General features: G+C 37.5%; 1 protein-coding gene across 2 annotated transcripts in view; it reads left to right on the top strand.

Annotated features, from left to right (window-relative positions):
* Positions 1–2323: 2323 nt before the first annotated feature.
* kifc3 (kinesin family member C3) overlaps positions 2324–7953 on the top strand; it is a 52027-nt gene continuing 46397 nt past the window's right edge. Inside the window, exon 1 of one of the 2 annotated variants that reach the window (XM_089135307.1) lies at positions 2324–2564. The gene's annotated coding sequence lies outside the window, so the exon portion shown is untranslated. The remainder of the gene's footprint in view (positions 2565–7953) is intronic. The other variant, XM_089135311.1, reaches the window with a different exon arrangement.

Here is a 7953-nt window from a genome sequence, read left to right as displayed (position 1 = left end):
GTTTTGAACCAATTTTTCAGCCTGGAAATGAACATCTTATAGTCAGACAGTCTTGATTTCAAAAGGTTTTATTTATTTGTATTTATTTATTTATTATATTTTTATATTATAGAAATACATTATATCGAAAACTTTTTGAATGCAGATCCATGATGTGTGAGTGAGAATAACACATTAAAATTAAAGTACATAATATACATTGCTTTATGAAATAAAAAAAAAAAACATGATCATATAATATGATATTGTGGGAAATCTGTCATCCCAATTGAAGCCTCATCAAGTAAGAAACCTCATTCAGTACCTCTGAAGTAAATTAATCCTGAAAGTTACCTCAGTTTTGGGAACCAATAGTTGAGGTAATGTGTTTACTTATCTGTAAACTTACCCGGGTATGTGACATAACCTGCTTTCTGGAATAACCCCCTGTGGCAAGCAGAGCGGGGCCTAGAGCCGTGGGAACGGAGCAAGGCCGTTGGCGCAATTGCTATTGACCGTCACCTGAGTTCCCACGGCTCTTGGCCCCGCCCTCCTTCCCACATCCACCAACATTACTCACTGCCATTGGACAGATAATCGAATATCCCCTCCTCAAAGTCCCAGCATTGGTTGAGGATGAATGGGTAATGTTTTGAAAGCTCCACAGTGTTAACATTTGTCAGTTGACTTAACCTGTTTGCTCACCTGTAGCAGTATTTCAACATGGGAAAATGACACTTCCCTTTAAGGACTATGCTAGATGTTTAGGACTGAAGGGCCATTAGGGTCAGCTGAACTCTCTGTGTAATGGAAAGTAATCTTGACTATTTTCCACAGCACATGCTGCTCTAACTCCAAGACTGCCTGCTGCTCTGCATTTATTCCAACATCCTGTCTGTTATTGCCTTAGCGGATTCCCTCTGTACAAGCTCTTGTACACACATTTACACAATGACCTTGTACAGTTATTTCTAGTCAAAATATATGTGGTAAATGTATAATTCACCAAAAAAGACATTCCTGGCATCATTTATTCCGCCTCATGTCGTTCCAAACAAGTTTGACTTTCTTTCTTCTTCTGTGGAACATTAAAGTTGGCTAGTTTCAAATATTTGAATATATTAAAACATTAAAATATTTTGAGAAATGTTTTTTTTTTTCCTTTTTGCTTTGTTTTTACATAATAGAAGTGAATGGGTGACCACTGTTTGGGTTAGTAAATATTAGCCTATCCCATTAATTTCTGTCGAGTGATATTAAATATACACATTAACATTGTATAAGCTGTAGTGTTACAATGTTTTCTTGAATTTTCAGTTGAAGCTGAACAAATTTGTTTTGGTCTCTCTCTCGAAAGATGTGAAAGTCACATGGTGAAGATACCCCGCTGTGCTTGGATATGTACTATCATATGAGGACTAATCGATTATGAATGATTTTTTAGTCTTTCCAGGTCAGTTCATGCTGAACTACTGTAGTGTGAATGGACACCAAAAGAATCTATAAATGGAAAGTTACTGCATACTTTTAATTGGTATTTGTTGAGAGTCCTTCATTTGTGTCTCGGACAGCCCTCGTTTCATTATAAGAGGTTAGAAGAGGAGGAATTAGGTTGATTGTATGTAATAGGCTAGCTGGTCTATTTTTATACAGAAGCAAGATTGCATGAGCCCTGTGACGGGACACACACTGCAACTACTCTTGCTGTGTAGCTTACTTTTTGGTCCCAGGAGAGGTGGCCAACCCATAAAGATTTTGTCCTGGGAGGGCACTGTGACTTTAAACTGATAAAACCTGGATTTATGTGGGAAAAATCAAAAGTGAGCTACTGTAAAACGACTATAAATGCTCATGGAAATCCCTTATCTAAATCAGACACACATGCTAAGACATACAGACTGACAGGAAGAGCACAGGAAGAATGAGGATTTTTTCATTGTTCCTTTCTTGCTCTACAAAACCAGATGCAGGAAATATGTAAAGGCGGGAATCTGAGGGACAATCCTGGGTTTGTTAAGTGACTGCTGAACAACTAGCTCTACACTTTACAGCATCATGCATTGTCTATAACCTTATTAAAGCAGATATAAAAACACAAGCTGTACTCTTATTAAAAAGGGTGTCCAGCATGCGTCTTTAAAATGTATCCACATGTGTTAAATGGTCTTGAACATATTTTACTTGTAGCTTCTAAATAAAAGACATGTATCCTACCTACAGTGACAGTTCTTGGTAGTAGTGTCTATTATTGCAAGTCTTTTTAACATCAGGAGGGCTGACTGAGAGTTTGAGTTAATGAGGAATGAACAGTGGCCGTTTTTTCCTATGAACAGGAGGAGCGAGCGTTTGCGTCACTGCAGTCAGCTGTGCGCGCGCGTCTCGTGCTGCATGTTTCACTCAGGCGTGTTTATCTCGTTTATCTTCACTTCACGACACACTACTAAACTTTCAGCTCTTCAGACCGCGAGACTGAACACAGCTTTTTGCAACAAGTGGGTAAAAGAGTGGAATAAAACTTGAAGGAAACGGTTTAAGGAGGAAACCGGGGCGGAGGAAGGAGTTTGGCGTGCTAGCTGGCCTGAGACGTAAGCACATTCTTTCACTTATATCGCACATGCTTCATATTTTAATGTTATGGAGTATATTAAAGCGCTATTGTGAAACCATTGCGACTGTATTGCTAAAACAAGTGTAAGACAAATGCAGTTGTCGCTGTTATAGCCAATTCAGTTTTCTTCCTAGTGCTGACAGTCCTTCAAACTCATTTAATAAAGTAAATAAGTTGCAGAACATCCTGAATCATAAACTAAACATTCCGTTTCTCGGTTCAAAATTAAAATAGCGGCTTGCGTTTTGTCGAAAGACAAGAGCGGTATCTTCTCGAGACTGTTATTATTATAACTAAGTTACGTGCCTTCAATTATAAACTACATGTGTTTTATCAAACAACTAGTAATTTACGGAAAGTATTTTGGGTGTATCAAAGTCCGGGTGTGCCCTGTAAATTACTTCGGATGCTCAGTGAACTAGTCATCATTTCAGTTTGGAAAAGTTATATCAGTTGAATCAGTTTAGACTTGCTTATAAAACACGCAGTGAGATGTTTCAAGTGCTGCTTTTCCAGATAGCACAAGTACATCTTGGAGATGTCTATTTGACGTCTGCAGTGATTGACATCTGCAAGATGTGGGCTATTTCTTTAAGTGTTTGCTCGTCTCGTCTCTAGGACGTTTCCTAAAGTGTCTTTAAGATGTTTAGGATTTTGGGGGAAAAACTGCCTTTTTTTAAGAAGTTTATCAGATGTTTTTACACAGTATATCTATCCAGATTTAACAGATCTTTAGCAGACATCTTACATAGGCTACCTCAGTGTCTGTGCTGTCTTTGTTTAGGTAGTTGTTGATTGAGCTTGATCAAGTCGAGTTTGAGTGCGTTCTGTTTGTAAAAACTATCCAGTTGTTGTCAATTGGACAGTTCTGACATTTACTCACCCTCATGTTAACCACAGTGTCTTCCGATAGCTTTTTGTGAGAAACGGACCAAAATGTAACTTGGACCGAGAATTTCAAGACATTAGCTTCACATTCTGAGGAATTGCAAGTTTACCCATATCACAAGTCTATTTGATGTAATGTTTACATGTGGAAGACTTATTTTTAAGAGTGTTTGCTCATCTGCAATACGTCTATAGGACGTTTCCTGTCAGATGTCAAATAGACATTTTGAAGATGTTTCAGTTTAACTTCATTTTTAACTTCAGTTTATCATTACATCTTAAAGACATCTTCTAAACGTCTATTTGACATCTGACAGGAAACGTCCTAGACGTATTGCAGATGAGCAAACACTCTTAAAAATACGCCTTCCAGATGTAAACATTACATCAAATAGACTTGTGCTATCTGGGTAAATTTCACAATTATGAGAAACGTCAGAATTGTTGTCAGACTCGATAGTCACAAAATAAATGTTTATTTTTATTTTTATTCCATAGCAGAAACAAAAAACAGAATTTTCGAAATGTCAGAATTCGGAGAAAAGTCAGAATTGCTGTTATTGCCATATTTTTATTATATGGTTGGAACAAGCTTTCATATATGTGGATTCAGTAGATTGAATAGTTTGTTAACTCATAGTGGATTCCAATAGTTTTTTTTTTTGTGAGAAACAGACCAAAATGTAACTTAGACCGAGAATTTGAAGACATTAGCTTCAAATTCTGAGAGAGAAAAAAACAGAATTGCGAGTTTAAATTTCACAATTCTGAGAAGCATCAGAATTGTAGTCAGATTTGTAAAATATTCACATTCACAAATAAATATTTTGCTTTATTTTTATTCCATTGCAGAAACAAAACAAAAAAAAGAATTTGCAAAATGTAAACTCCACAAAATGTGAATATCCGCAATTACCATATTTATTTTTTATTAAATGGTGGGAACAAGCTTTCATATGTGGATTCAGATTAGCTTGTGTGTTCTTTTTTTTTTAAATGCAAAAAAAATAGTATGTTTTTTCACTGCTTTGCACCATGAGGAGTTTTGTTTATTTATTTATTTTTAAGCAAAATCAATGAAACTGTCTATGCTATGCGTAACTTCCATTGCTGACTACTTTGTCGGTTATAAACCGTAAGTTTTTCCGTGTTTGATTGGGTGTGATACTGAGTGTGTAGACATGTTGGGCCGCTTTGTCCAGTTTTGTATTCTATCATTCCCGAATATGCCCTTAAGTACATTCCTTAGTAAGGAGTCAGTGAGAAGTCCTCTATGAGAACTATGGCACTAACGCTTTTCTTCCAAGCGTTGTGTGTGTGTGTGTGTGTGTTGTGGCGAGCACACTGTCACTTGTTTGCTGTCAAAATGAATGCCTGCCATGTCTTGTTTTCCTCAGGCAAACCAAGCTAGCTTTTTTAGCAGTTCACTTCAATCACACAATTTTATCTTCCATGCATATTCTATTAATATGGGCTTAAAATGACACGTATAATAAGACAAATGACAAAAATGTTGTTTAAAATTGTTTACTTTTAGATTGAGAATGAATCATACTTTGGGACGCTGCTGTCATTGCTTGGCATCAACTACCAGTTATTATTGCATTTAAAATTACAGTGTTTAAGAAAGTAAGGAGTGACATCACTTGTAGTATCACCTTAATTTTGTTTAGTCATATAATTAAGGAATATCCTATGTTACATAGTACCATTTTCTTTTCCCTAATTATACATTAGTTCAACTGTGTAAACAACATAGCTTCCTGAGACACCCTGTCACACCCCTCTGTATACTGGCAATACAAGACTTCATGTTACATAATTGCAATGAATCACTGTCGTCTATCCAGGAAACCAGCTCAGACCAACAGATGGTGCTGTGCTCCATGGTCTCTCAGCATTTATGGGCATGCATCTTCAATAGGCCAAAGAAACATGCAACGAATTTTTTAAGGCAACAGATGTTCTTTATTAGCATTGATGGTTCCATGAAGAACCTGTAACATCCATGGAACTTTTTCAATGCACAAAAGGTTCTTTATTTTGGAAATACGTTCTTAGAATTTTAAAATGTTCTTCACACTGAGAAAAAAAATGGTTGTTTTAATAACCGTTTATTTAAACATTCTTTGAGGTAAGTGAAAGGATCAATTTCGTTGGTCGACTCTAAAACAAAATAATGTTCTTATTTTAGGCGTTTGAGTTTTAACCGCCTAAAATACGTGTTGCTCTGTTTTCCTTTCCTTTGGGATTCTCCTGGGCAGAAGTAAACTTTACAGGGTGCTTCTGTAAAAAGCAATATGTGCAACAGATGTTAGACACCCAGAACATGTCTGGCTCACTTACATATATGCCTGTACGCCTCGGTGGAGACTCTGACTCACTCATGAGGTCAATGCTCATTGGCAGTAGGTTGGGTAAAACCTGTGTTTCCACTGTTTGACTTTTCATAGTTTACACTAATCCGGACTTCTCTGACCTGTGCTGCCAAGACCAGTATCCTCCAAAGAAACCAGTTCCTTGAAAATGTATGCATTCGAGCGGTTTCTCCGACAAGAAGATAAAAGTTGAGGTATTGCATCATACGTTAGTTGACATTAACCCTGTAATTTTGAGGTTTCCCACCCTTTTCTGTTACTCTGTAATTTGCTCCTGAAATAGCACACACTGAGGCCATGGTGTGTCAGCAATGCTGCGTGGAGACGAGACAATCTCTGCTGACTTTCCCTTTCTAAACTCAATGTCTCTTTGCATTAATTGTGAAGGGCTTGAATGAGAGTGGTGGCATCTGTCAGCATTTCCTAATCCCACTGCTCACTTTGCTGAAATATTTCTGCTCTAAGCTGCTTAACCGACGGGTGGTCGTGTTCGGCTTAGCCTCTTTACTTGAAGTCGCATACCTGTGTGTTTGCATAGCACCTGCACACACACACACTTTATAATTCATTGATGGATCAAGTTAACGGTGAGATTCCACTGAAAGTTTTGTGCAAATATTTGTCTTTCATGTTTTCTTTGCAGCTAGGTCTACAGTTGCAAAGACTAAATTCATGCATGTTTGGAACAACATTGTTTAAGACTTGTCAAGATCTATGTTTGTATGGCATTGGCCTTACACTGAGATCTACTTCATTGGAATTGTATTGTTGTTTTATGCTGAATCATAGCAGCACTAAAGGCTTTGTGTTCATTGACCTATCATATAATTTTATGTTTATTGCCTTTTATCAGCTAATCTCACATATCACATGATAACGCCAGTGAATTGATCCTTTAAAAGTAGTTTGCATTTCTAATCTTGGAAAGTTAAATCACAACATGACCAATTTTAAATAAATACTCACCAAAAGGATTATTAAAGACCCCACCGGGTACCACTCATCTCCACTACAAATAGGAAAAGAGGCTTCAATTTACAAGAGCTCACCAAAATTCGATAGTTGAAGACTGGAAATATCTTGTCTGGTCTGATGAGTCTCGATTTCTGTTGAGACATTCAGATGGTAGAGTCAGAATTTGGCGTAAACAGAATGAGAACATGGATCCATCATGCCTTGTTACCACTGTGCAGGCGGGTGGTGGTGGTGTAAGGGTGTGGGGGATGTTATCTTGGCACACTTTAGGCCCCTTAGTGCCAATTGGGCATCGTTTAAATGCCACAGCCTACCTGAGCTTTATTTGTGACCGTGTCCATCTAGTTATGGCCACCATGTACCCAATCCTCTGATGGCTACTTCCAGCAGGATAATGCACCATGTCGCAAAACTTGACTCATTTCAAATTGGTTTCTTGAACATGACAATGAGTTGACTGTACTAAAATGGCCCCCACAGTCACCAGATCTCAACCCAATAGAGCATCTTTGGGATGTGGTGGAACGGGAGCTTCGTGCCCTGGATGTGCATCCCACAAATCTCCATCTCCATCTCCAAGATGCTATCCTATCAATATGGGCCAACATTTCTGAATGCTTTCAGCAGCTTGTTGAATCAATGCCACGTAGAATTAAGGCAGTTCTGAAGGTGAAAGGGGGTCAAACACAGTATTAGTATGGTGTTCCTAAAAATCCTTTAGGTGAGTGTATAATTGTATGTGTAATAATATCTGAGTGAAAATCTCAAATTCTTCTGAAAAAAAAAAACTTTTGGTAATCTAACTCTGAGATATGTTAATTGATTGTGAACTAATTATTGTATCATTTCTAATGGAATTGATACAATCCTAATGTACAGTAGTATAGTGATTATGGAGGATGCCTCATATAGTTACCATTTGCATTGTTTACGCATTATTCATGGCAGCGCCATCTTTGATTTTTAATGAGAATGAAAGCGAGGCTGTGAGGGATAGACTTGCATCTCTTCAATGGGCTGTACTGTTATTTAATGTGTTTTCGGATTGTTCTGCTCATGAAACAGTGGAAAAATATCTTTCCAAGAAATGTCAGTTGACAAAAAACTCCCGACAATGTAAGCTGT

The sequence above is a fragment of the Pimephales promelas genome, chromosome 10 (genome assembly GCF_988280905.1).
Source record: "Pimephales promelas chromosome 10, fPimPro1.hap1.1, whole genome shotgun sequence".
NCBI lineage: Eukaryota > Metazoa > Chordata > Actinopteri > Cypriniformes > Leuciscidae > Pimephales > Pimephales promelas.
This window is presented reverse-complemented; position numbering and strand designations above follow the sequence as displayed.